Source organism: Triturus cristatus, chromosome 3_2 (assembly GCF_964204655.1).
Source record: "Triturus cristatus chromosome 3_2, aTriCri1.1, whole genome shotgun sequence".
NCBI lineage: Eukaryota > Metazoa > Chordata > Amphibia > Caudata > Salamandridae > Triturus > Triturus cristatus.
In genome coordinates this window covers 562,160,289-562,188,243 of record NC_140584.1, presented here as the reverse complement: position 1 = coordinate 562,188,243, position 27,955 = coordinate 562,160,289, and the positions used below count along the sequence as shown (strand labels likewise).

General features: G+C 46.6%; 1 long non-coding RNA gene across 1 annotated transcript; it reads left to right on the top strand.

The window, feature by feature from the left end:
- The first annotated feature begins 1,187 nt into the window (after nt 1-1,187).
- On the top strand, nt 1,188-22,563 carry LOC146857700 (uncharacterized). Its single transcript, XR_014979602.1, has 7 exons — nt 1,188-1,312; nt 1,776-1,902; nt 2,096-2,201; nt 20,975-21,048; nt 21,512-21,638; nt 21,831-21,936; nt 22,453-22,563. It is a non-coding gene; the product is annotated as an uncharacterized LOC146857700 (long non-coding RNA).
- Nucleotides 22,564-27,955: the final 5,392 nt, after the last annotated feature.

Genomic DNA, 27,955 nt, shown 5'->3' with positions numbered 1-27,955 from the left:
AACCAAGTATTAAACTTGCATGAAGTATCTTTTATTATACTGCTAATTCACCAAAGGGTACATCCTGATGTAGTTTTTGTAAACACATAGATTCTCCAATCTGAAAAGATGAAGCTGTAGACAATATAGAACAGGGCTATGTTGTGACCCGTTATTATATGTATACTTGGACTTGCCTGCATAACTGTAGATACAAATCGATTTGAAGCTGGTTGCAATATATTGAGTGTGTTTAAATGGAACCTAGTATCAAACTTACTCCAATTATTTTCTTTAAATACTATTATTTCAACATAAATATATATTTTCTGGTGTAGATAATTAAAGATACAGACTATGATAATTTTCAAATCGTTAATTAAACACGTGGATAATATGGAAGAACACAGGATAACATCAGTTCATTGATCACAATATGATTGTACATAGAATAGGTTTACTCTGTTGTCCCTACAGTATTTGTATAATTAGTACTATCTGTATGTTCATTTATATGAACCCACCCCAAGATGGCCGCCATACAGTGAACTTTACCCGTATACTCCTTCCGATTACCACACTGGTGTTGTTACTGATTAGGAACTGTAAAAAGCTTTCATCTCGAACTTAATAAATAAACTTTAGCTATCATCACAGGCAGACTATATACATACTATAGAATGATCGCCATATCCCTTGTTAGATCGGAAATTCATTGATATAGATCGAGATCTTTAAATAGCTCTAATACATATTTTGTCTTCTTATTTGCAATTCATATACTGCTTTTGCGACTCTGCATATGCCCAGCAGAAATTCAGGCCTTTTAAGACACATCCTTCCGTTGTTCACCACTCTCTGATGGGGATTTTATACATCCCAAGATGGCCACGCTGCTCATGCCGATAATCACATGACCCGCAAGGGCTTTCTAATGCGAATTTTTTTTTTACGAAATAACTTATGCGAGGAGATTACCTTTTAGTCAACTGACTACAAATTCTATTAGCACTATCTAACTACTCTAAAAAATCATACTTAATAAAGTGGCTTTGGTCTGACACACGTCTTTTATGAACATCGTTGGTTTCTCACTATTCTTTATATTAGGACAAAATACACAACTTAAAGATGGCCACGACGTTCACACTAAATGTCATGTGATCCACAAGGGGGCGTCGCCTTGTAACTCAACACAGGTGACTGAACTTGCCGGGCCATTTGAAAAATATATAAAGCGATTGCTTTCTACTAAATAGGTTGCCGGATCGAGGGACCGTTCCTGTTGCCGTAGACTGTTTTGCAGCTCGTTTGTCGTAACTAGCATATTACGGTAAGTACACGCTGGCCCTACTGCATTGTAGGTTAAAGATTACTACCGTAGGTTTCCCTATGGACTTAGCAAGATCAGTGATTTAGCGATTGTATTCTCTTATTGATTTTAATTGCTGAACTCTGTTTAAAACGACATGAAACACTGGGTTTGGACATTGCTCAGACATGGGCTTATGACGTTAGAGTGGCACATAGGAACTAGTCATCCTAGCATGAGGTGGATTTTAATATAGGATCTGAATGTTTCTCCTCTTGCATTGTATCCCAGGCTCTTATTATTGCTCAACATGTAGATGCAGCGCTAAGTGGAAAAGTGTAGGAGTGAAACACTGGGGAATAATTTGTAGAGTGGTTATATTTTTCGAATTTCACGCATTTAGTATATGGTAGCATATACAAGAGGGTCTTGCCCTAAATATTCTACACTTCGCTTTTTATTTTGTTTGGCTTTCCTCCTTTAGATCGGATTGTATGTCTTCTCCATATTTGTGAGTGGATCACTTCCTCATATCAAAGTCAGTTGAAAATGTATTCCTGCATAAAACTTCATAAAGGACATGGTTTTGAACATTCCATACTCTGACAAAGGTATGTGATATATGGACTAACCATGTGTTCTCATTTCATATTTTAAATTTAAATATTCTGTTGAATAGATACTATATGTTTTTATGTGGACAGCCTCTATAATGGATTTTGTGCCCACTCATAATATTTACAAAATAAATATAAACATTATACAGATCCTGCTTATTTTAAAAGTATCTGTCTCATATTACAGACTAAGCTAAATGGATGAAAAGAATTTGGACAGAAGACTCTCAGCCTCTATCGTACAAACTCAAATTATTATATTTAGGAGTGTTCTAACCTCCATTTACAACTTGGTAGGTATATTATAGACACATTATAGTGTATGGTCCGGTTTGGACACATAGGTGTTTTACACACAAATATCTGCAAATAAGGAATAACCCTACTTATAAGACATAATATAGATCGAAGAAACTAAGTGAATGGCAGTATAACTCTATCTCCCTATTCCTCCCTTCCTGCTCCCATCTGTTCTTTTCGTCCTTTCTTCCCCTCTTTCTCCGTGTTTCTGGATGCTTATGCAAGATGACTATCAACAGGAACATCTCATATAAAAAATAAAAAATATAAGATTGTTTAGCTGTGTTTTCAATGTGGGGTCCATTGAGAGATTATGGACATGAGATATAATACAACAACTCTCATTATACTTGTATTGGATTGCAAATCATTTCTCTGAATTTAAAAGATTTTATGAAAACTGTCTGTTGTAATGTAGGTTCAGTGTATTAGACCAATATCTAGTGTAGGATATTTTTAACTGTATGACTTGTTTGTAACTGTATTGTATCTATCTTTTGCCATCGTGCGCGTTGCTGACAGCTTTTACTTGCATTTTGTATACCTGTGGATATACCTTTTTAAACTGCGCCGTATGTAATTGCGCTGCTGTTATTCCTTATTTACCTAGCGTTTGTTTGGGGCAGCAAGCAGGGGCATAGTTCAGGCTTACCTGCACCATAATCTGTGTCCTCACTCGCATTTTGTGGGATTGTAGTCAGTGGGGTCGGGGTGTTCCGTCGGCCATCTTGGGTGGGTGCTGACGCTGGGCCACTTGTAAGCGCCATCTTGGTAGGGGATAGAGGCTCTAGTAGCCGGAAGCTCGGGCATTAGAGGGCTTATTTAAACGGCTCTGTAACCGCACTCAGCAGATCTTTTGCCATCGTGCGCGTTGCTGACAGCTTTTACTTGCATTTTGTATACCTGTGGATATACCTTTTTAAACTGCGCCGTATGTAATTGCGCTGCTGTTATTTCTTATTTACCTAGCGTTTGTTTGGGGCAGCAAGCAGGGGCATAGTTCAGGCTTACCTGCACCATAATCTGTGTCCTCACTCGCATTTTGCGGGATTGTAGTCAGTGGGGTCGGGGTGTTCCGTCGGCCATCTTGGGTGGGTGCTGACGCTGGGCCACTTGTAAGCGCCATCTTGGTAGGGGATAGAGGCTCTAGTAGCCGGAAGCTCGGGCATTAGAGGGCTTATTTAAACGGCTCTGTAACCGCACTCAGCAGATCTTTTGCCATCGTGCGCGTTGCTGACAGCTTTTACTTGCATTTTGTATACCTGTGGATATACCTTTTTAAACTGCGCCGTATGTAATTGCGCTGCTGTTATTTCTTATTTACCTAGCGTTTGTTTGGGGCAGCAAGCAGGGGCATAGTTCAGGCTTACCTGCACCATAATCTGTGTCCTCACTCGCATTTTGCGGGATTGTAGTCAGTGGGGTCGGGGTGTTCCGTCGGCCATCTTGGGTGGGTGCTGACGCTGGGCCACTTGTAAGCGCCATCTTGGTAGGGGATAGAGGCTCTAGTAGCCGGAAGTCCGTGCGGTGCTACACCTTAAATAGGGATGGGTGAACAGACGCGCAGCGGATGCGCGCAGCGGTTGCGCCGTAGACGCGCCGGAGGTGCGCCAGAGGTAAGCCCGTTTGCGCCCGTTCGCGTCCCGGGCGCTCCCGGCGCCACTCACTTGGTAGCTAACTACGAGGACGGTAATAAGGAATCGTATTGTAGGGGGGATGCAGCTCTACATCGGCCACGGCTATCATCTCGCAGGAGCTTGTCCTGTGGCCTATTAAACGTTCGTTCCCTCGTTAAGCACCACGCCGAGATAGCACTTTTAATAGAATCCCTACATTTGGACATATTATTTGTCACGGAAACATGGACCACGGTGGACTGTGGCTTGGAACTTGGTTGGGCTTGCCCACCAGGTTATCTTATAAGACACATTCCTCGAGCCTCTGGCAGGGGGGGTGGCATAGGCTTTATTTTCAAAGAATCTATCTCCCTGGTGGAATTGGCAGTAAAAGAAGTGCCAGGGTTTGAGCTCATGGGCTTTTCTATCATGATCCAGGGCGGTACTCTGGCTGCAGGGCTGCTATGTTATAGACCCCCCTCCTCGACCATATCTTCCCTTCAGTCACTGGTTGATTTGATCTATGATCTTTCAAACTCCCACGCTAAGTTTGTAGTATTGGGAGATTTCAACCTCTGGCCTTCTGGCCCTCAAGATCTGGCATATAGAGAACTTTGTCAAGCGTGTAGTAACATTCAACTTACACAGTTGGTTTCACTACCCACTCACGTTAAGGGGCACACGCTAGACCTGGTCTTCGCAGAGAGGGAACTGGTCGTAGTGAGGGAGGTCTTGGAACAGTGTTGGACTGATCATTCTCTGATTACTTTGTCCATTGCTCTGCCCGCCCCGTTAAAACCAAACAATCCAAGTGTCCTCAAATTTAATCGTCAATGGGCTCGCCTTATAAGGGAGCCGGTTCGCCCTACTCTTCTGCCTAAGGGTTTTGTGGTGGAGGACAGTGTGAGCAAGAGCTATGCTGCCCTCTGTCAGCAGATTCTGACATCTCTTGACGAGCTGGCCCCTCTACGGAGGGTGAGGGATAGACCTAGAGGTGCTAACGCCTGGTATAATGAGGATTTGAGACAGCATAAGATCTGCTGTAAACAGGCTGAGCGTACTTGGAGGAGGGGATATAAGGAAGTGGATAGGGTAGCTTACAAAGGAGCCTTACAGGTATATAAGACCCAGCTAAGAAGTGCGAAAGCAAAGTTCTTAGAAGATACCTTGGGGAAGGCCACTAATAAATCACAGACCCTATTCAAACTGGTTAACACCTTATCCAATCCATCTTGCACAGTCCCTACCATTCCGGCTTCTCAGGATCTGTGTGATTCTTTGGCCCTCGCATTTGAGGAGAAAATTAGAAACATCCTGAAAGGACTCTCAGTGCCTGGACAGTTGGCATCGTCGCTACCTTTCTCCTTGGAATCCTCTGGATCCTCGGCGTTGGTATGGGATAATAACAAGACGGATTCTCCTTGCATGCCTTGTTTTCCTATCTTTTCGCTAGAGGAATTTGGCGTCTTGGCCAATGGAGTATCCTCAGGGTCACCTCTTGACCCAATGCCTCATAAGATCTGGAAGGCATTTCAAGACGAGCTGTTTCCTCCACTCCATTCTATTTGCTGTCAGTCATTGATGACAGGGACAGTCCCAGACAGTTGGAAGTTGGCAATAGTTACTCCATTACTAAAAAAGGCCTCCTTAGATCCCTCATGCTCAGCAAACTATAGACCCATCTCGCTTTTACCGTTTGCGATAAAAATCCTTGAGAGATGGGTCACGAGAGCCTTGTCCAACTTCCTGGAAACTAACTCCTGCCTGGATGCAGCCCAATTTGGCTTTAGACCGGCCCACGGTACTGAAACTGCATTAGTTACAGTATTAGACGATTTGCGTACGCGTGTCGACAGGGGCAAGTCAGCTTTTCTGGTGCTGCTCGACATGTCGGCCGCGTTCGACACCGTTGACCACGAGGTTCTCTTGAATCGTCTCCGAAACGTGGGAGTGACCGATCTGGCTTTACAATGGCTAATGTCCTATCTCAGCAACAGACAGCAAGCAGTGGCGTTACCTCCATTTCGCTCAGCTACGCGTCAGGTAAACCAGGGTGTCCCTCAAGGGTCGGCGGTTAGTCCGATCCTGTTCAATCTATATCTCCAACCCCTGATAAAATTAATCAAGTCATTCGGCATATCAGTCATCAATTATGCCGATGACACTCAGCTGATTTTCTCATTTGAGGGTAGTGAGACTGTCTCGAAAGACACTTTCCATCGTTGCATGTCGGCCACTGCTGAGTGGCTGCGAGCTAATGCCCTTCAGTTTAATGGATCAAAAACGGAAGTTCTTTACTGCTCCTCTGATCGCTCTCCTCGTGTTCTACCGGATGACTTTTGGCCAAATTCTATCCCAGGCTCCGTGGAAGCCGCTAAATCGGCTCGCAACCTGGGAGTGCTGTTCGAACCTGGCCTGCAGCTGGATGCTTCAGTAAATAAGATCACAGCGACCTGTATGGGCCTGCTTCGGGCTTTGCGTAAAATTTTGCCATTGCTTCCACCAGGTGCAAGAGCAGAGGTAGTGCGTAGTACCATTCTCAGTAGGTTAGACTACTGCAACGCACTACTGTTAGGAGCTCCAAAAATTCTGATCCTTAAACTACAGAGGATTCAGAACATGGCTGCGAAACTGGCTTTGTCGCGACCACGCTCTGCTTCCTCTTCAGCAGCCTTGGCCGATCTGCATTGGCTGCCAGTGCAGCAGAGGATTGCTTTTAAGGCACTTTGCCTGGTATTTAGAGCGCTGCATGGATTGGGGCCTATCCCTCTTCAGCATCTCTTCTCATGGTATCAAACGGCTCGACCATTGAGATCGTCGTCGGCGTTTTTTGTGAGGATTCCTAGGATCACTAGAGTAAGGATGGGTGGCCGTGCTTTTAGCTATACGGCCGCCACATTGTGGAATTCTCTACCCTTGATACTGAGGAGTAGTCAACATCTGCCTTCCTTTAAAAAGGAGCTTAAGACCTTCCTGTTTCCAAGCGCAAGATAACATCTGTGATGGCTCGATAGGATCTCAGCGCCAGGATACCCTTTGGGTGACAGCCGCGCTTAACAAGTATTAAATACATACATACATCTATGTATTTTTTAAACAGCCCTGAAGAAGTCCTGTGTTAGGACGAAACGCGTCGGCTATATCGCTTTGCATTGTCCAATGAATTTGGAATAAAGAAACTGAAATCAAGGAATACTCTGTTCTCTGAAATTGATTTTGATATATATATATTGATATTTTTGGATTGTTTTACAAATCTGTGGTGCATCTTAGCTTTTGTCCAACTCATCTGATTATGTTCCCTAGGGAACTAGCATTGTAACAATGGGTGCTACTCAGAATGCACACATCCCATTGATCTATGTGTAATAACATATCATTGTGGGAAAGATACTAAAGGGTGATATTAATTTCAGGTGCTGGCAAAATAGAAGGTTCCATTGTTAGTTCCATTGGCACTTTTGTTTTACTTCCCTTCTGTGGCACTGATTAAACCCTTTACAAGTTTATAGAAGTCAATTTGAACTTGAAGTATTAATTCGAAAGTTCAATCATGCCTACATTTAAAGACAGACGACAGGAGTTGGCCCAAGACTTATTTGCCAGTGGCTCTAATACAAATATCCCAGCTACAGAGGGATTAAAAATAAAATTTCAGCGACTAGAAAAACTAAAAAAGCATGAGATGTCCAGGTGGTGGGACAGCACCACTCTGGAAAAATATATACAGAATGAAAAAATCCCACGAGGTCTTTGAATCTTAATCTTCCCCACATTTGAGGACTTAAACAAGGAGCAGCTGGAAGATTGGGAGGGTAACCTCCGCAATGCTTCATTCAATATGATGAGAATTTTGATAAAAAATGCAGAGATCAAGGGAGCCAAATTACAACAGGATATTGAAGAATTAGAAAAAGAAATTGAAACATCAGAGCTTAACGATACCATCAAAAAGAACTATGCAGTTTTGTATGGAATCCTTGAAGAATATCAATTATATTTAAGGGACAAAAAATTAAAAAAGATAAAGAGGGATGATAAGGACTACAGAGACGGTAGGGTCTATACATTCTCCCATAAATATGACAACATTAAGACACCAGGGGAGGGAAAAAGACAAAGGGAGGAGACGTCAGAACTCGCCTCTACAAATAGCATAACCTCCATCTCATCGGCAGTCAGTTCAGTAACCACAGAAGACTCGGTGGGGGCTGCAGATAGTGAAACAAGGTCCAATACTTTTTTATTGGAGATGAAGAGACTAAAACTAAGTGCAAAAACAACACCAAGAGATCAAAGACAAGAAGGGGAGGGAGGAAATGGCAGAAATCTAAACAAAAACGACAACAAGAAATCGAAACCAGAACCAGGGGTCAGAATCACGAGATCCAAGAGAACAGGGAAATAATGGGAACCAACGAGGAGGGGACACTGAAAACATTAATTGTAAACCTTTCAAATAGAGAATTGTCTAGAAATGAAATATCTGTCTTAAACAAGGGTTTGGGATTTTGCCCCAACCAACTGGGTGGTGATGTTGATATTTTTGTGCACCTATTTAAGTTTGTTAGATTGCTTAAACTTAAAGACCACTTCATACGTAACCCACCTACTTGTAACCAACCGCCTAATGAAATAACATTGTCTACGTATACTGTACAAGAAATAAAAACTATTCAAACAATGATGTCCATAGAGTTGGAAACTTCAATTGATATGGAATCTGTATGTGATGAACTTAATGTTGTTGAAAATACATGTATTGATAGCGGGTTGAAACTAAAATCTAAGTTTGTACCTATTGGCACCCATCCCAATATAGACATCTTCTTTGAAAGGGTTACACAAGGTTTTCACAAATTGTCAGCAAGTCCAATCCGTGCGAACACACGTGCCCATAATTTGACATCTGGGGAAAAAGCAGCCCTAAAAGATCTAAGAACTGACCACACAATTGTTATTCGCGAGGCGGACAAGGGGGGCAATGTGGTTCTGATGGAAAAAGATTGTTATATGAAGGAAATAGAACGACAACTTATGGACAGTAATTGCTATAGGAAAATCGCAATTAACCCTATGAAGACACTGGGAGACCACATTAATATGAGACTAGTGAAATGGCGGGAGGATGGTTTGATCAGTGATGACGAATGCAGATACCTGAAAGTAACAACGCCATCTTTCCCTTGCATCTATATACTACCCAAAATACATAAGGGCGGCCCTTTTCCACCTGGCCGCCCCATTATTTCAGGGGTAAACTCACCAACAGAAAAGCTATCTGAGTACGTGGACCAATACATTCAACCCTTGGTACAAAATTTACCAGCGTACATAAAAGATACAAAGGACATCTTGGGTAAATTTGAGGGCTTCACATGGTCCGAAACCCTAATTTTTGTCACCTTAGATGTGACAAGCTTGTATACCTGTATCAAAAAAGAGTTTGGTATTGTTGGAAAACCACTCCCACACTAGAAGGGGTGGTGGTGGTCTTCCGGACACACTGTGGTAGCTTGGCTCGAGTGGTCAGGAATCAGGCTCCGTGCTAAGCATACAACATACCCAAACAATAACCATGCGTGCATCCGTTCCAAAAACGACTCTACACCGTAAAAATTATGAAAATAACTTTCTTTATCTGCTTTTTCTCTTAGTTGCTGATTGGAGAAAATAAATAAGTCAATCACAATATACAAATTTTAAATAGTGCAGATCAAATAATTACTGTCTGGAGATTCAATAAATAGGGGTGATCATAAATACAAGGGACATAAATATAAGTGCAGGTAATACAGGCAATTAAATATTCTGAGGCATAAATACTGTACCAATAAATATTGTACACCAACCAGTCCTGTGGACCAATAAATATAGTGAAGCAATAAATAGGTTAAACACAATAAATACAGTGCCTTCAATAAGTAATTAAAAGTATACAGCAGCACTCATGTAATCAGATCACTTTTCAATCCCTAAGGGCTGATTTGGCCCAGGCACAGCTTGTAGGGTTGTGGAAGGCTTGAGGGGTACTACTCCCTGGCTGGGACAAGGCTGAGGCCTAAACTGAGGTAGATCAAGGGGGGGATACCAGTGCCCTGGCTTTCTCTCTCCACACAACCTCTCTAGGTTAGTCCCAATTCACCCCTGGCACAGTCAGGTTGGTTCCAGCACCTCCCTAGCCCCTTAGAGCAGTCTCTCAGGTCTCCACAGGGCCTTAGGCGCCCTCTACTCCACTTACTGCCCTTTTTCTGATGTTCCGACGCCGCTGGAGTCGTGTCGATGCCGTGAGGCGGTTCCGGTTCGGTCTCGGCGGCCTCGGCACAATGTCAGTTCTAGACGACGCCGGTAGGCGGGTCCGGTCCGATGTCGGCGGCCTCGGTTCGATCTCGACCTCCGATTCGACGGCGTCGGGCAGTCTCTACTCGATGTCGACTTCGGGCGGCTCCGGTCCGATGGCGCTCTCGGCTTCGATGACGTCGGCCGGCCTGGCCTCGATGTCGACTTCCGGCGACTCCGGGGTGCGATCCTCACCCCCGACCTCCGGTGCTCCTCCTCTCAGGTTCCGGGCGACTCCGGAGTGCGATCCTCACTCCCGACCTCCGGTACACCTCACCTCGGTCTCCGACGACTCCGGAGGGCGGACTTCACTCCTCCGATGACGCCGCTCACTCGACCTCGGTTAACTTCCTCCTCGACCTTTGGTATTCCTCACGACCTCCGTCGGCGCCCTCTCACGACCTCAGGCGGCTCCGGGTACGACGTCTGCTTCTTCAGTCAGCGCCGCTTCTCCACCTCGGGCTCCAGGTCTTAGGCTACTCGACGCCGGACTCCAGGGAAACCAGTTTCCAGGTCAGGATCTTGCTGCTTTCTGCCTCTAAGGCCTGTTCCTGCTGTCCAGGTCCTTAGGATGAGTTTTTCTGGCTTCTTCCCACACAGGGCTACAGGCTGGGATCCATCAGTAGGGACAAGTATCAAGGGTGGGTTTATGGACCCCACTCCAGGCACAAGTTTCCACCCCTGCTGCTTCACTCCTTCCTCCTTCACTGTTGTGCTGCTCTCTCTTCACCAGTCAGGTGCCAACTGCCAGCTCCAACTGCCAACTCTCTCTCTTAACTCCCCAACATTCCAAACCGCCTCCAACTGTCACAGGGTTCTGGAATGTTCTGGAAGGTGCTGGTAGGTTCCAGTGGATGCTGGTGATGTCACAGGTGGCCACCATTTTGTGCTTCAGGCCCTCAGACAGAAGTTTCAGGGGTAGGTAAAATGGCTCCCTGAATCTGCAGCAACACTAAAAAGTCTGGTGGTTCCCAAAAAGGAAAAATTCAAACAGGGTTTGAGGCAAAAGTGGGACAAAATAAATAATGATGAGGAGGGACCACCCAAAGGGCTGACAGGTCTAACACGCGTCCCCCCCAGCTGAAAGTGGGGGGAGAGCTACCCAACCCCTTGGGAGTTCTCATCACTAAGGCGGAAATACCTTGAGAGACCGTCTGCATTGGCGTGGTCCACTCCAGGCCGATGTTCCACCTGAAAGTCCATCCCCTGTAGGGAAATAGACCACCTCAACAACTTGGGATTCTCCCCCTTCATTTGCATCAGCCAACGAAGGGGTCTGTGGTCGGTCTGAACTAGGAAGTGCGAGCCAAACAGGTATGGCCGCAACTTCTTCAGAGCCCATACCACTGCAAAGGCTTCACGCTCTATTGCACTCCACTTCTGTTCCCTGGGAAGTAGTCTCCGGGATAGGAAGACCACGGGTTGATCCAGACCCTCTTCGTTGAGTTGCGATAACACTGCCCCAATGCCATGTTCTGATGCATCTGTCTGGACAATGAACTCCTTGGAAAAGTCTGGGGCCCTTAAGACCGGGGCCTCGCACATGGCTTTCTTCAATCTCTCAAAGGCTTGCTGACAAGCCTCCGTCCAGACTACCCGTCGAGGTTGTTTCTTGGACGTGAGCTCCGTGAGGGGGGCTACGATGGTACCGTACCCCTTCACGAAGCGGCGGTAGTATCCCGTGAGGCCCAAAAATGCTCGGACCTCAGTCTGAGTCTTGGGGGGTTTCCAGGCCATGATGGCCTCGATCTTCGCCTGGAGGGGTTGCACCGCTCCCCTACCCACCAAGTGTCCAAGGTACACTACCGACCCCTGCCCGATCTGGCACTTGCTGGCCTTGATCGTCAATCCAGCTTGTCTCAGGGCCTGGAGAACAGCTTGCAGGTGACGCAAGTGATCCTCCCAGCTGTTACTGAAGACGGCTATGTCATCCAGATAAGCAGCAGAGAAACTCTCCATTCCGGTGAGGATCTGGTTTACCAGGCGCTGAAACGTGGCAGGTGCGTTCTTGAGCCAAAAGGGCATCACACAGAACTGGTAGTGGCCATTGGGCGTGGAGAAGGCTGACCTTTCCCTTGCTCCATCAGTCAACGAGATCTGCCAGTACCCTGAAGTAAGGTCAAAGGTACTTAGATATTGGGCAGCTCCCAGCCGGTCAATCAATTCATCCGCCCTAGGGATCGGATGAGCATCAGTTTTTGTCACTGAATTCAGTCCCCGATAGTCCACACAGAACCTCAGTTCTGGTTGGGCACCCGGTGGTGCAGCTTTTGGTACTAACACCACCGGACTGGACCAGGGACTGCTAGAAGGTTCGATCACTCCTAGCTCCAGCATCTTAGTGACTTCACTATGAATGCTGGCCTTCACCTTGTCTGACATCCGGTAGATCTTGGACTTCACAGGTGGGCTGTCTCCTGTGTCCACGTCATGGACGCACAGGTGAGTCCTACCCGGGACAAGGGAGAACAACGAGGAGTACTGCCCCAGGACCTGGCGACAGTCCTCCTGCTGTTCAGGAGTTAGAGATGGGGAGAGAATCACTCCCTCCACCGACCCATCCTTCTCTTGAGACGCAAACAGATCAGGGAGAGGCTCGCTTTCCACGTCCTCTCCTCCGTCAGTCACCATCATCAAGATGACTTCGGGCCTCTCGTGGTGGGGTTTGAGGCGGTTGGCATGCAGCACCCGCAGGGGCTGACGAGGGGTCTTCAGGTCCACCAAGTAGGTAGCCTTACCCTTCTTCTCCAACACCTCAAAGGGTCCTGACCAGCGATCCTGGAGGGCACTAAGCTCTCCCGGTTCGATCACCCACACCTTCTGGCCAGGCTCCAACTCCACCGGGTGAGCATTGTGGTCATACCACGCCTTCATCACTGCTTGGCTGGCTTCCAAGTTGTCAGAAGCTTGCTTCCACAACTTAGCCATTTGGCTCCGGAAGGCCAGCATGTAGCTCACCACATCCTGGGGAAGCTTTCTGGGAGTTCTTTCCCATCCGTCTCTCACCAGGTTGAGAGGTCCACGTACAGGGTGCCCATACAGAAGCTCGAAGGGGCTGAAGCCCACTCCCTTCTGTGGCACTTCCCTGTAGGAAAAAAGTAAACAGGGTAGGAGGACGTCCCATTTCCTCCGCAGGCTTTCAGGCAGACTTCTGATCATGCCCTTCAAGGTTTTGTTAAACCTCTCCACCAGACCATTGGTCTGGGGGTGGTAAGGAGTTGTGAACCGGTAGGTCACTCCACACTCCTTCCACATCGCCCGCATATACGCTGACATGAAGTTGGTCCCCCTGTCGGACACAACTTCCTTGGGAAAACCCACTCGGGTAAAGATTCCCATCAGGGCCCTTGCCACAACAGGTGCTGTTATGGTCCTCAGAGGTATTGCCTCTGGGTACCGTGTGGCATGATCCACCAGAACCAGGATAAACCTGTGACCAGCTGTAGTCGGTGGATCTAACGGACCCACAATGTCGATGCCCACCCTTTCAAAGGGGGTGCTAACGACAGGAAGTGGTTCCAGGGGAGCTTTCAGCTTCACCCCTGTTTTCCCACTGGCTTGGCAAGACACACATGTCCGGCAGTAGGTATCGGACGACACTTTCATCTGAGGCCAATAAAAGTGTGGGACAAGACGGGCGAAGGTCTTGTCTTGCCCCAGGTGTCCTGCCAATGGTATCTCGTGAGCCAACTCCAGAAGGAAGGCTCGATAACGTTGAGGGACTACCAAGGCTCGTGACGATCCGTGTAGGGGTGCCTTGGGTTCACTGTAGAGGAGGCCATCCTCCCAGTAAACACTGTAGTTCCCTTCAACGTTCCCTGCTGCCTGGGCTTCGGCCTGTCGCCTCAGCCCCTCAAGGGTAGGGCACTCCCTCTGGCCCTGGCAGAATTCCTCCCTGGACGGGCCTCCCTCCACGTGCCACTCGGCCGGGATGGGTAGGTCCTCCAGGTTGGTAACGTCCCCCACCGCAGACTCCTGGTCCACCACCTCCGGTGGCCTATCCGTCCTACGGGGTGGGGACGCCGAGGCAGGCTCCTCCTGTCCTCGGTTCTTCCCTTGACTGGCAGCTGGCTGGGCCTTTGTTCCAGGCTCCAGCCGAAATGAACTCCCTCTTCGGGTAGTCGTGGACCTTGTGCTAACACAGGCCCAGTCAGGTGTACCCAGCATCTCGGTGTGAGTCCGGTATTCCACCTCCTTCCAAGCGTTGTGCTCCATGTCATTCCCCAGCAGACAATCGACTGGCACGGCAGGGCTTACGGCAACTCGAAGTGAACCTGCAACCCCCCCCCATTCAAAGGGAACCTCGGCCACTGGATAGTGGCCTGTTCTGCCGTCAGCCATCGCGGCTGGGTGGAGTACATCGGGAATTACCTGCTCTGGAGACACCAGTTGGCTACGCACCATAGTCATACTGGCTCCTGTGTCTCTCAGAGCCTCCCCTCTTTGGCCGTTGATGGTGACCCACTGCCCATACTTTGCGGTATTTGCGGGCACCTGGATCTTAGGAACCATCTCCCGTTCTCCCAGGGACACTAAAGTGACACCCGCCCACTCCCTTCCCTTAGTTAAGGGCATCTCCTCCCCGAGCACTACACTAGCTACTCCGGGGGTCTTTCCTCCAGTGGGAGGGGGTGGTCGTTTCAAGCACTTCGGATCTCCTTTATAGTGTCCAACGCCACCGCACTCATAGCAATGGACAACCCTTGGCTGCTGACTCTGGCCAGGATTAGGGTTTCTGGGTGGGTTAGCCTTAGAGGTGAATCCTGTTCCCTTCCCTTGGAAGTTATTTTGGGGGCCTTTGGAGAACTCCTTTTTCTTTTCCCCTCCCTCTTTCTTCTGGGGGGCGCCCTGTCCGGCCTTTTGAGTATCCCCTCCAGTCCCCCTTGTGGACACCCGGGTACTAGCCCAAATGTCCGCCTCCTCAGCAAGCTTCCGGGGACTGGTCAGCTTGCTATCCACCAGGTGTTGCCGCAGTTCAGGGAAACATTTCTCGAGCAGGTGTTCCTTCAGTACCAGGTCAAACAACCCCTCGTAGTTCCTCACTTCACTGCCCTGAATCCAACCTTCCATTGCCTTCTTCGCATAGTCCAGGAAGTCCACCCAATTCTGCGTGCCCAGCTTGTGACTACCCCTGAACTTCTGTCTGTACTTTTCAGGTGTTAGTCCAAACTTTCTGATGAGCGCCAGTTTCATGGTGGGGTAGTGGGTCTGCTCATCCTCCTCGAGGGCCAATAAAGCATCCCTACCAGCTGGAGGCATGTACTTGTACAATCCCCCTCCCCAGTACTTCTCTGGAACCCCATGGGCCCTCAACGAGACCTCATAGGCCGCTAGCCACTTGGCGATATCGTCGCCCACTCCATAGCTAGCCACTATGTCCTTTGGCAGGTAAGGTTTGGATTCCCTGGTGATCTCTTGGGTTTGGCTGCCACCATTAGGAACAGGTTGTGCCCCGATTCTCAAGATCTGAAGATCTATTTCTTTCAGTCGCAATTCGTGGGCCATCCTCTGCTCCTCCTTCTCCTTCTCCAGCCTTGCTAAGTCCCATGTGAGCTGTCTTTTCTCCCTCCGGTCTGTTAGCTCCACTTCAGACAAGCCACCGCTAGAGGCACTGCTGCCCTTCCTAGAAATGGTTCTGGGCCCTGCTGACAGGTTCCCCACCTCAGGTTGGTACATCTCAGCCCCCTCGGGGTCAGGCTCTCCATCCCTGTCTTCCTCCTCAGCCTTGCTTTCCCTGCGTGCCTCCCCCCAAGCCCTTAAGCTGGTTTGGAGTGCACCCTTCTTTGCTCCTGGGGGGCAGTACACCCCCTCCCGCTGGCAAAACTCCCTGAGTTGGGCCACAGTGTACGTTTCTAGATTTTCTAGTACAAACTCCATCTTGCCCACTCAGGTTAGAGGACAGGTTTTGTGCAGTAACAATGCAGGGGGGTACCTTTAATAATACCTCCTCCCACCACCAGAGTAAATTTGGAAAAAAACAAAAACCCACAATTAGGAAGGCCGCTCTTGAGAAAACTCCCGGTGTAGGCCTATGGACTACCCACAGTTATTGTTGAGTATGCGTAGGCACAGCTCTATCCCACCACTGAACACCAATTTATGTTGGAAAACCACTCCCACACTAGAAGGGGTGGTGGTGGTCTTCCGGACACACTGTGGTAGCTTGGCTCGAGTGGTCAGGAATCAGGCTCCGTGCTAAGCATACAACATACCCAAACAATAACCATGCGTGCATCCGTTCCAAAAACGACTCTACACCGTAAAAATTATGAAAATAACTTTCTTTATCTGCTTTTTCTCTTAGTTGCTGATTGGAGAAAATAAATAAGTCAATCACAATATACAAATTTTAAATAGTGCAGATCAAATAATTACTGTCTGGAGATTCAATAAATAGGGGTGATCATAAATACAAGGGACATAAATATAAGTGCAGGTAATACAGGCAATTAAATATTCTGAGGCATAAATACTGTACCAATAAATATTGTACACCAACCAGTCCTGTGGACCAATAAATATAGTGAAGCAATAAATAGGTTAAACACAATAAATACAGTGCCTTCAATAAGTAATTAAAAGTATACAGCAGCACTCATGTAATCAGATCACTTTTCAATCCCTAAGGGCTGATTTGGCCCAGGCACAGCTTGTAGGGTTGTGGAAGGCTTGAGGGGTACTACTCCCTGGCTGGGACAAGGCTGAGGCCTAAACTGAGGTAGATCAAGGGGGGGATACCAGTGCCCTGGCTTTCTCTCTCCACACAACCTCTCTAGGTTAGTCCCAATTCACCCCTGGCACAGTCAGGTTGGTTCCAGCACCTCCCTAGCCCCTTAGAGCAGTCTCTCAGGTCTCCACAGGGCCTTAGGCGCCCTCTACTCCACTTACTGCCCTTTTTCTGATGTTCCGACGCCGCTGGAGTCGTGTCGATGCCGTGAGGCGGTTCCGGTTCGGTCTCGGCGGCCTCGGCACAATGTCAGTTCTAGACGACGCCGGTAGGCGGGTCCGGTCCGATGTCGGCGGCCTCGGTTCGATCTCGACCTCCGATTCGACGGCGTCGGGCAGTCTCTACTCGATGTCGACTTCGGGCGGCTCCGGTCCGATGGCGCTCTCGGCTTCGATGACGTCGGCCGGCCTGGCCTCGATGTCGACTTCCGGCGACTCCGGGGTGCGATCCTCACCCCCGACCTCCGGTGCTCCTCCTCTCAGGTTCCGGGCGACTCCGGAGTGCGATCCTCACTCCCGACCTCCGGTACACCTCACCTCGGTCTCCGACGACTCCGGAGGGCGGACTTCACTCCTCCGATGACGCCGCTCACTCGACCTCGGTTAACTTCCTCCTCGACCTTTGGTATTCCTCACGACCTCCGTCGGCGCCCTCTCACGACCTCAGGCGGCTCCGGGTACGACGTCTGCTTCTTCAGTCAGCGCCGCTTCTCCACCTCGGGCTCCAGGTCTTAGGCTACTCGACGCCGGACTCCAGGGAAACCAGTTTCCAGGTCAGGATCTTGCTGCTTTCTGCTTCTAAGGCCTGTTCCTGCTGTCCAGGTCCTTAGGATGAGTTTTTCTGGCTTCTTCCCACACAGGGCTACAGGCTGGGATCCATCAGTAGGGACAAGTATCAAGGGTGGGTTTATGGACCCCACTCCAGGCACAAGTTTCCACCCCTGCTGCTTCACTCCTTCCTCCTTCACTGTTGTGCTGCTCTCTCTTCACCAGTCAGGTGCCAACTGCCAGCTCCAACTGCCAACTCTCTCTCTTAACTCCCCAACATTCCAAACCGCCTCCAACTGTCACAGGGTTCTGGAATGTTCTGGAAGGTGCTGGTAGGTTCCAGTGGATGCTGGTGATGTCACAGGTGGCCACCATTTTGTGCTTCAGGCCCTCAGACAGAAGTTTCAGGGGTAGGTAAAATGGCTCCCTGAATCTGCAGCAACACTAAAAAGTCTGGTGGTTCCCAAAAAGGAAAAATTCAAACAGGGTTTGAGGCAAAAGTGGGACAAAATAAATAATGATGAGGAGGGACCACCCAAAGGGCTGACAGGTCTAACAGGTATTATAGCATTACAATCCTTCCTGGGCCAGAGAGCTGCGGACCACTTCCATCACAATGAGATGCTATTGGAAATGACAGACATTATTTTATCCAAGAACAATTTCCTCCATGACTCTAACTGGTACCATCAAATCCAGGGCACTGCAATGGGCTCCAGGTTTGCTCCTGCTTACGCCGGGCTCTTCATGGGCTGGTTTGAGCGGGGGCATGCCTGGGGCAAACATGCATCACCATGGATGCACCATGTGATATTTTGGGGCAGGTATATTGATGACGTCATCATACTCTGGGACGGACTGGTAGAGGATTTGATGTCATACTATGACTATCTCAATGACAATCCTTTTAATGTTAAATTTACCATTAATCATAGCTCTGAAAAAATTGACTTCTTGGATATAACTTTTTTTATCCAAAACAACCATATCCATAGCCGAACACATAGAAAGACCACAGCCTGCAATAGTACTCTACACTATCAAAGCTCACATCCACAACATGTGATCAAAAATATCCCCTATGGGGAAATGATACGCATGCGCCGGAATTGCAGCATGGATGAGGACTTTACTTCCTATTTAAGGGAGACAGAAAGACTGTTTTTGGAAAGAGGATATCCTAAACATATCCTGAGTGAAGCACAAAACAAAGCAAAGAATATCAATAGAACTACTACGTTAGCCATTAAGAACAAGAAAGTGCCCAATAAAAGTTACATTTCATTTAATACTCAGTTTAATGAACAAAGTAGTAGGGTGTATAATACCCTCAGAAAGCACTGGCATCTACTAACAGACGTACCGGGTCTAAATGAACATTTGGACAAAAGGCCTATGGTGACATACAGAAGAGGACAAAATCTTCGAGATATGCTTTGTCCAAGTTATGTTACCACCACCAAGAAACAAACCTGGCTCACTACAAAAACAGTAGGGTTCTTTACATGTAACAAATGTAGCGTCTGTGATTTAGGGATGAATAAGACTAAGAATTTTAGCTTCAACACTAGACGCAAACATACAATTGAACATCTCATTAATTGTAACTCAAAATACATAGTTTACATAATATGCTGCCCCTGTAATAAAATATATGTGGGCAGTACAAAAAGACCCCTAAAAACCAGAATCCAAGAACATGTTCGAGCTGTCCGGAATGGGGACATGAGGTACCCATTGACTTTTCACATGCAGGAAAAACATTCTAGTGTAGACAAGCTTCGGTTCATGGGTATAGACCATGTCCCAGCACACCCCAGGGGTGGAAATAGAGAACTCGCACTCAGGAAGAAGGAAGCAGAATGGATATGTAGATTACGGAGTGTTGAGATGGGACATAACAGTGACAACGAGATGCATTATTTCCTATAAAAATTTTTGCCCTAACTGTGGCACTCCCTATACTAGTCGCTGTTAACACAACATGTATATTGAACTATGCAAAGCTGTTGTCATATGCTCTTGTTTCTGTCATTCAATCTTTCCTCAAAACCTGTATCATCTTCTCTATATATATGAAACCAAGTATTAAACTTGCATGAAGTATCTTTTATTATACTGCTAATTCACCAAAGGGTACATCCTGATGTAGTTTTTGGAAACACATAGATTCTCCAATCTGAAAAGATGAAGCTGTAGACAATATAGAACAGGGCTATGTTGTGACCAGTTATTATATGTATACTTGGACTTGCCTGCATGACTGTAGATACAAATCGATTTGAAGCTGGTTGCCATATATTGAGTGTGTTTAAATGGAACCTAGTATCAAACTTACTCCAATTATTTTCTTTAAATACTATTATTTCAACAAAAATATATATTTTCTGGTGTAGATAATTAAAGATACAGACTATGATAATTTTCAAATCGTTAATTAAACACGTGGATAATATGGAAGAACACAGGATAAGATCAGTTCATTGATCACAATATGATTGTACATAGAATAGGTTTACTCTGTTGTCCCTACAGTATTTGTATAATTAGTACTATCTGTATGTTCATTTATATGAACCCATCCCAAGATGGCCGCCATACAGTGAACTTTACCCGTATACTCCTTCCGATTACCACACTGGTGTTGTTACTGATTAGGAACTGTAAAAAGCTTTCATCTCGAACTTAATAAATAAACTTTAGCTATCATTACAGGCAGACCATATACATACTATAGAATGATCGCCATATCCCTTGTTAGATCGGAAATTCATTGATATAGATCGAGATCTTTAAATAGCTCTAATACATATTTTGTCTTCTTATTTGCAATTCATATACTGCTTTTGCGACTCTGCATATGCCCAGCAGAAATTCAGGCCTTTTAAGACACATCCTTCCGTTGTTCACCACTCTCTGATGGGGATTTTATACATCCCAAGATGGCCACGCTGCTCATGCCGATAATCACATGACCCGCAAGGGCTTTCTAATGCGAAATTTCTTTTTACGAAATAACTTATGCGAGGAGATTACCTTTTAGTCAACTGACTACAAATTCTATTAGCACTATCTAACTACTCTAAAAAATCATACTTAATAAAGTGGCTTTGGTCTGACACACGTCTTTTATGAACATCGTTGGTTTCTCACTATTCTTTATATTAGGAGAAAATACACAACTTAAAGATGGCCACGACGTTCACGCTAAATGTCATGTGATCCACAAGGGGGCGTCGCCTTGTAACTCAACACAGGTGACTGAACTTGCCGGGCCATTTGAAAAATATATAAAGCGATTGCTTTCTACTAAATAGGTTGCCGGATCGAGGGACCGTTCCTGTTGCCGTAGACTGTTTTGCAGCTCGTTTGTCGTAACTAGCATATTACGGTAAGTACACGCTGGCCCTACTGCATTGTAGGTTAAAGATTACTACCGTAGGTTTCAATATGGACTTAGCAAGATCAGTGATTTAGAGATTGTATTCTCTTATTGATTTTAATTGCTGAACTCTGTTTAAAACGAGATGAAACACTGGGTTTGGACATTGCTCAGACATGGGCTTATGACGTTAGAGTGGCACATAGGAACTAGTCATCCTAGCATGAGGTGGATTTTAATATAGGATCTGAATGTTTCTCCTCTTGCATTGTATCCCAGGCTCTTATTATTGCTCAACATGTAGATGCAGCGCTAAGTGGAAAAGTGTAGGAGTGAAACACTGGGGAATAATTTGTAGAGTGGTTATATTTTTCGAATTTCACGCATTTAGTATATGGTAGCATATACAAGAGGGTCTTGCCCTAAATATTCTACACTTCACTTTTTATTTTGTTTGGCTTTCCTCCTTTAGATCGGATTGTATGTCTTCTCCATATTTGTGAGTGGATCACTTCCTCATATCAAAGTCAGTTAAAAATTAATTCCTGCATAAAACTTCATAAAGGACATGGTTTTGAACATTCCATACTCTGACAAAGGTATGTGATATATGGACTAACCATGTGTTCTCATTTCATATTTTAAATTTAAATATTCTGTTGAATAGATACTAATGTTTTTATGTGGACAGCCTCTATAATGGATTTTGTGCCCACTCATAATATTTACAAAATAAATATAAACATTATACAGATCCTGCTTATTTTAAAAGTATCTGTCTCATATTACAGACTAAGCTAAATGGATGAAAATAATTTGGACAGAAGACTCTCAGCTTCTATCGTACAAACTCAAATTATTATATTTAGGAGTGTTCTAACCTCCATTTACAACTTGGTAGGTATATTATAGACACATTATAGTGTATGGTCCGGTTTGGACACATAGGTGTTTTACACACAAATATCTGCAAATAAGGAATAACCCTACTTATAAGACATAATATAGATCGAAGAAACTAAGTGAATGGCAGTATAACTCTATCTCCCTATTCCTCCCTTCCTGCTCCCATCTGTTCTTTTCGTCCTTTCTTCCCCTCTTTCTCCGTGTTTCTGGATGCTTATGCAAGATGACTATCAACAGGAACATCTCATATAAAAAATAAAAAATATAAGATTGTTTAGCTGTGTTTTCAATGTGGGGTCCATTGAGAGATTATGGACATGAGATATAATACAACAACTCTCATTATACTTGTATTGGATTGCAAATCATTTCTCTGAATTTAAAAGATTTTATGAAAACTGTCTGTTGTAATGTAGGTTCAGTGTATTAGACCAATATCTAGCGTAGGATATTTTTAACTGTATGACTTGTTTGTAACTGTATTGTATCTATGTATTTTTTAAACAGCCCTGAAGAAGTCCTGTGTTAGGACGAAACGCGTCGGCTGTATTGCTTTGCATTGTCCAATGAATTTGGAATAAAGAAACTGAAAACAAGGAATACTCTGTTCTCTGAAATTGATTTTGATATATATATATTGATATTTTTGGATTGTTTTACAAATCTGTGGTGCATCTTAGCTTTTGTCTAACTCATCTGATTATGTTCCCTAGGGAACTAGCATTGTAACAATGGGTGCTACTCAGAATGCACACATCCCCTTGATCTATGTGTAATAACATATCATTGTGGGAAAGATACTAAAGGGTGATATTAATTTCAGGTGCTGGCAAAATAGAAGGTTCCATTGTTAGTTCCATTGGCACTTTTATTTTGTACAACCTAATGGTCTGAATTCAGTCTTTGAGTGCCCCTTCTTGCATGGTTACCTCCTTACCTTTTTGCCAGATACATGATGCCAACTTGACTGAGTGTGCCCTGGGTACCTGACAATCAGGCTTACAGGGCCTATGTTCTTTCCCAAAACGGTACCTTTGTCTCCACAATTGGCACACCTCTGGGCCACATGCAAGTACCTTGTAAAAGGTACATCAAGTGCCTTGTGACCAGAGAGGGTCTCTGACGGCATGCCACCCTCCGAGACCCCTCCCCTTAACACCCACACACTGCCACTGCAGGCTGCGTGTTTTGGTGCAGACCAAACTAAAGAGTTGACATGGCCCACATCCCTGTGTGCAATGCCCACCCACACTACCTGCAGAATGGGTAAGTCACGCTTCTAGCAGGCATTACAGCCCTAAAGGCAGGTACACCATACCACAGATGAGGGCATAGCTGCATGAGCAATATGCTCCTACAGTGTTCTGTGCCATTCACAGACATTGTAAGTGCAGTGAAGCCATTTTGAGTACGTGTGCTGTGAGTTTGTCAGAACGAACTCCACAGCTCCATGGTGGCTTTACTGAAGACTGAGAAGTTTGATACTAAACTTCTCAGCACATTAATCCCACACTGATGCCACTGTTGGATTTAATGAAAAATGCACTAATAGGGTTTCTTAGAGATTCCCCCTTGAAAACATCAAGCCCCTTGTATTGTTCCTGAATGGCTACTTACCATCTACCACCTCTAGACAGGTTTCTGGCCCCTGCATAGAGAGCTTCCGCTCTCTGGGTCCTGAATCAAAGCACATCCTGGGCAGAGGTGTCATGCCTGCTCCCCCTGGATGGGCAGGGTCCACAAAGGGGAAGCTTCAAAGGGCAGCTGCCTTTGTTAGCTACCCCTGCTGATATCAGCAACTGGCTCCCACTGGCTCTGATTCCCACTTTGGGCAGGAGAATCGGCAGGAAAACCTAGAGAGGAAAGGGAGGTTTGCCTTCCTTTGTCAACCCCACCCCTGAGGTAGGGGAGGTGAAGCGAAGCACACATCTCAGTCCCCTCAAACTTGAAGATGAGGGGACTCCCCCAAACAGGATGAGGCATATGCCCCCCCCCCCACTGGAGGGTGGCATAAGAGGGGGCGTAAACACCCCAGGGAAGGGACCCTGTAACGTCATTAAATCTAGGTATTTAGTGGCACCCCTAACCTTGTTCCTTAGATACGACAACCTAAGAAAAAGAAGGCCTGAAGAGCTGTGCTGCAGAGAAGAGGATAACAATACTATTTGACCCCAGCTCTACCAGCTTGTCTCCTGCTTCAGAGACCCTGCGAGCTGAAACTGCTGAGTCCTGCAGCTAGCAGCCTCCAAGAACACCAGAGACCAACCCTGCCTTCGAAAAAGACTCTTGAATCCAGAGAGCATGAATTGTCCAACAAAGAAACTCCAACTTCAAGGACTCCAGATCCAGGCAGAGCCGTGTCCCCAGCACACTCTCCACCTGATGCCAGTGGCCCGAGATCGAGTGACTCACCTATCCAGTGAAGTCTCCCCAGCGATCCTGGCCTCCTCTGCATCAGTGGCTGACCTCTCAAGGTCCCCCCCTCAACTCCTGCCAGCCTCTGTTTGAAGGGTCCCCCCGACCGCGACAAGACCAGATGAGAAAACCCCAACACCAAAAGGCACCCCTGCATCCTCCGTCCCCGACTTTGGAGAGCCCGTCTGACGGTGCCCAGGTGTCCGCCAACTATCCAACTTACCTACCCAGTTGTTGATCGCCTTCCTGCAGCTTCATGGTCCAAGGCTGCAGACTCTTTCCGAAACTGACGTCCTCCAGTGGAAAACAGTGGGCGTCAGACGCTGATTTGCACCCTGTGCCTGACTGCTCTGTGCCGCTGGTGGTGTAGCTTTGGCGCTGCATTGTTGCTCCTCCCTGTGCCCACTTCAACCCCCAGGACATTTGCTCTAAGACCCTGGGTACCTACCTGCAAACTGTGCCTCTTCGAGGTACCGTCAGGCTCTATTGGATAACATTGTGCCCAGCGACCTCTGCACACGGCCGCCCTAGTGCCGCTGGTGGTGCAGTACCTATCTGGTCTTGGACCTTACCCTGAGTTGTCCTAAACTCCAAAGCCTGGGGAAGTAAGTTGAGTACTTACCTGCAAACTGTTTAACATTGTTTTCCTCTGCTGGATTGCAATGTCGTTCTATCTATTGCACTGAATTGTCTAACCTTATCACTGCAAAAGCATACAACTATACTTGATTGGCTTCTACAGAACACATTCTTAATACTGTAAAGTATATAACTGCATTTCCAAATCATTACTGCATTCTTGAAAAGTATTGCTACTTTTAAACCACTGTGAAACTTACCTGCACTAAGTGATTTTTGGTTCTAGAAATAAAATAACAAAATAACATTTTGTACAACCAAAAGGTCTGAATTCAGTCTTTGAGTGCCCCTTTTTTCATGTTTACCCCTTACATTTTTGCCAGATACATGATGCCAATTTGACTGAGTGTGCCCTTAGTCCCTTTCAACCAGGCTTACAGGGACTATGTTCTTTCCCAAAACTGTACCTTTGTCTCCACAATTGACACACCTCTGGGCCACATGCAAGTGCATGGCAAACGTTACCCCTGGTACCAAAGGCCTTGTGACCAGAGAGGGCCTCTGTGGGCATGCCACCCTCGGAGATCCCTCACCTTAAACACCCACACACTGCCACTGCAGGTTGCGTGTTTTGGTGCAGACCAAACTAAAGAGTTGATATGGCCCACATCCCAGTGTGCAATGCCCACCCACACTGCCTTTAGCATGGGTAAGTCACCGCTCTAGCAGGCATTACAGCCCTAAAGGCAGGTACACCATGCCACAGGTGAGGGCATAGCTGCATGGGCTATATGCCCCTACAGTGTATGTGCCATTGATAGACATTGTAAGTGCAGTGAAGCCATTTTGAGTACCTAGGCTGGGAGTTTGTCAGAACGAACTCCACAGCTCCATGATGGCTTTACTGAAGATTGAGAAGTTTGATACCAAACTTCTCAGCACATTAAACCCAGACTGATGCTAGTGTTGGATTTAATGTAAAATGCACTCATAGGGCTTCTTAGAGATGCCCCCTGGAAAACAACAAGCCCCTTGCGTGGTTCCTGAATGGCTACCCCCCATCTACCACCTCAAAACAGGTTTTTGGCCCCTGCGTAGAGAGCCTCTATTCTCTGCGTCCTGAAACAAAACACATCCTGGGCAGAGGTGTCATGCCTGCTCCCCCAGGATGGGTAGGATCCATGAAGGGGAAGCTTAAAGGACCAGCTGCCTTTGTTAGCTACCCCTGCTGCTATCAGCAACTGGCTCCTGTTCGAAGGGTCCCCCCGTCCGCAATCAGAACCAGATGAGAAAACCCCAACACCAAAAGGCACCCCTGCATCCTCCTTTCCTGACTTTGGAGAGCCCAGCTGACGGTGCCCAGGTGTCCCCCAGCATTCCAACTTACCTGCCCAGTCGTTGATCGCCTCGTGCAGCTTCATGGTCCAAGGCTGAAGCCTCTTTCCGAAACGGACGACTTCCATAGGAGAACATTGGGCGTCAGAGGCTGATTTGTACCTTTCACCCGACTGTCCTGTGCCGCTGGTGGTGTAGCTTTGGTCCTGCATTGTGGCCCCTCCCTGTGCCCACTTTATCCCCCAGGGCATTTGCCCTAAGACCCTGGGTACCTACCTGCAAACCGTGCCTCTTCGAGGTACCCCAAGGCTCTATTGGATAACATTGTGCCCAGCGACCTCTGCATCCGGCCGCCCTAGTGCCACTGGTGGTGCAGTACCTACCTGGTCTTGAATCTTGCCCTGTGTTGTCCTAAACCCTTAAAGCATGGGGAAGTAAGTTCAGTACTTAGCTGAAAACTTAAACATTGTTTTTCTCTATTGGATTTCATTGTAGTTCTATATATTGCGCTGAATTGTCTAACCTTATCACTGCAAAAGCATACAACTGTACTTAATTGACTTCTACAGAAAACATTCTTTATACTGTAAAGTATACAAATGCATTTACAAAAGATTACTGCATTCTTGAAAAGTATTGCTACTTTTAAACCACTGTGAAACTTACCTGCACTAAGTGATTTTTGGTTCTAGAAATAAAATAACAAAATAACGTTTTACAACCTAAAGGTCTGAATCCAGTCTTTGAGTGCCCTTTTTTGCATGGTTACCCCTTACCTTTTTGCCAGATACATGATGCCAACTTGACTGAGTGTGCCCTGAGTCCCTGCCAATCAGGCTTACAGGGCCTATGTTCTTTCCCAAAACTGTTCCTTTGTCTCCACAATTAGCACACCTCTGGCCCACATGCATGTCCCTTGTAAATGGTACCCCTGATACCAAGAGCCTTGTGACCAGAGAGGTCCCTCTGTGGGCATGCCACACTCGGAGACCCCCTCACCTTAACACCCACACACTGCCACTGCAGGCTGCGTGTTTTGGTGCAGACCAAACTAAAGAATTGACATGGCCCACATCTCTGTGTGCAATGTCCACTCACAGTGCCTGCAGCATGGGTAAGTCACCCCTCTAGCGTGCATTACAGCCCTAAAAGCAGGTACACCATACCGCGGGTGAGGGCATAGCTGCATGAGCAATAGGGGAGAGGAGTTGGCCTAACGGCTAGGGCGGTTGACCTCGAATCTGGGGAACCGAGTTCAAGTCTCTGCAATGACGCTGATTATCCTGTGTTTCTGGGCAAATCACTTAATCTCCCCGTGCCGAACAAAAATGAATCTGTCCTCATGTAACGCGCTCTGATACCCGAAACCTGGTCAAGTTCGCACTATATAAAACTCAGTGAAAAAAAATGCTAGTGTCTGTGCCATTCACAGACATTGTAAGTGCAGTGAAGCCATTTTGAGTACATGGGCTGGGAGTTTTTCAGCACGAACTCCACAGCTCCATGGTGGCTTTACTGAAGACTGAGAAGTTTGGTACCAAACTTCACAGCACATTAAACCCACAGTGATGCCAGTGTTGATTTAATGTAAAAGGCACTCAGGGGGCATCTTAGAGATGCCCCCTGGAAAATGACCATCCTGCAGTGGTTCCTGAATGGCTACCCTCCATCTGCCACCTCT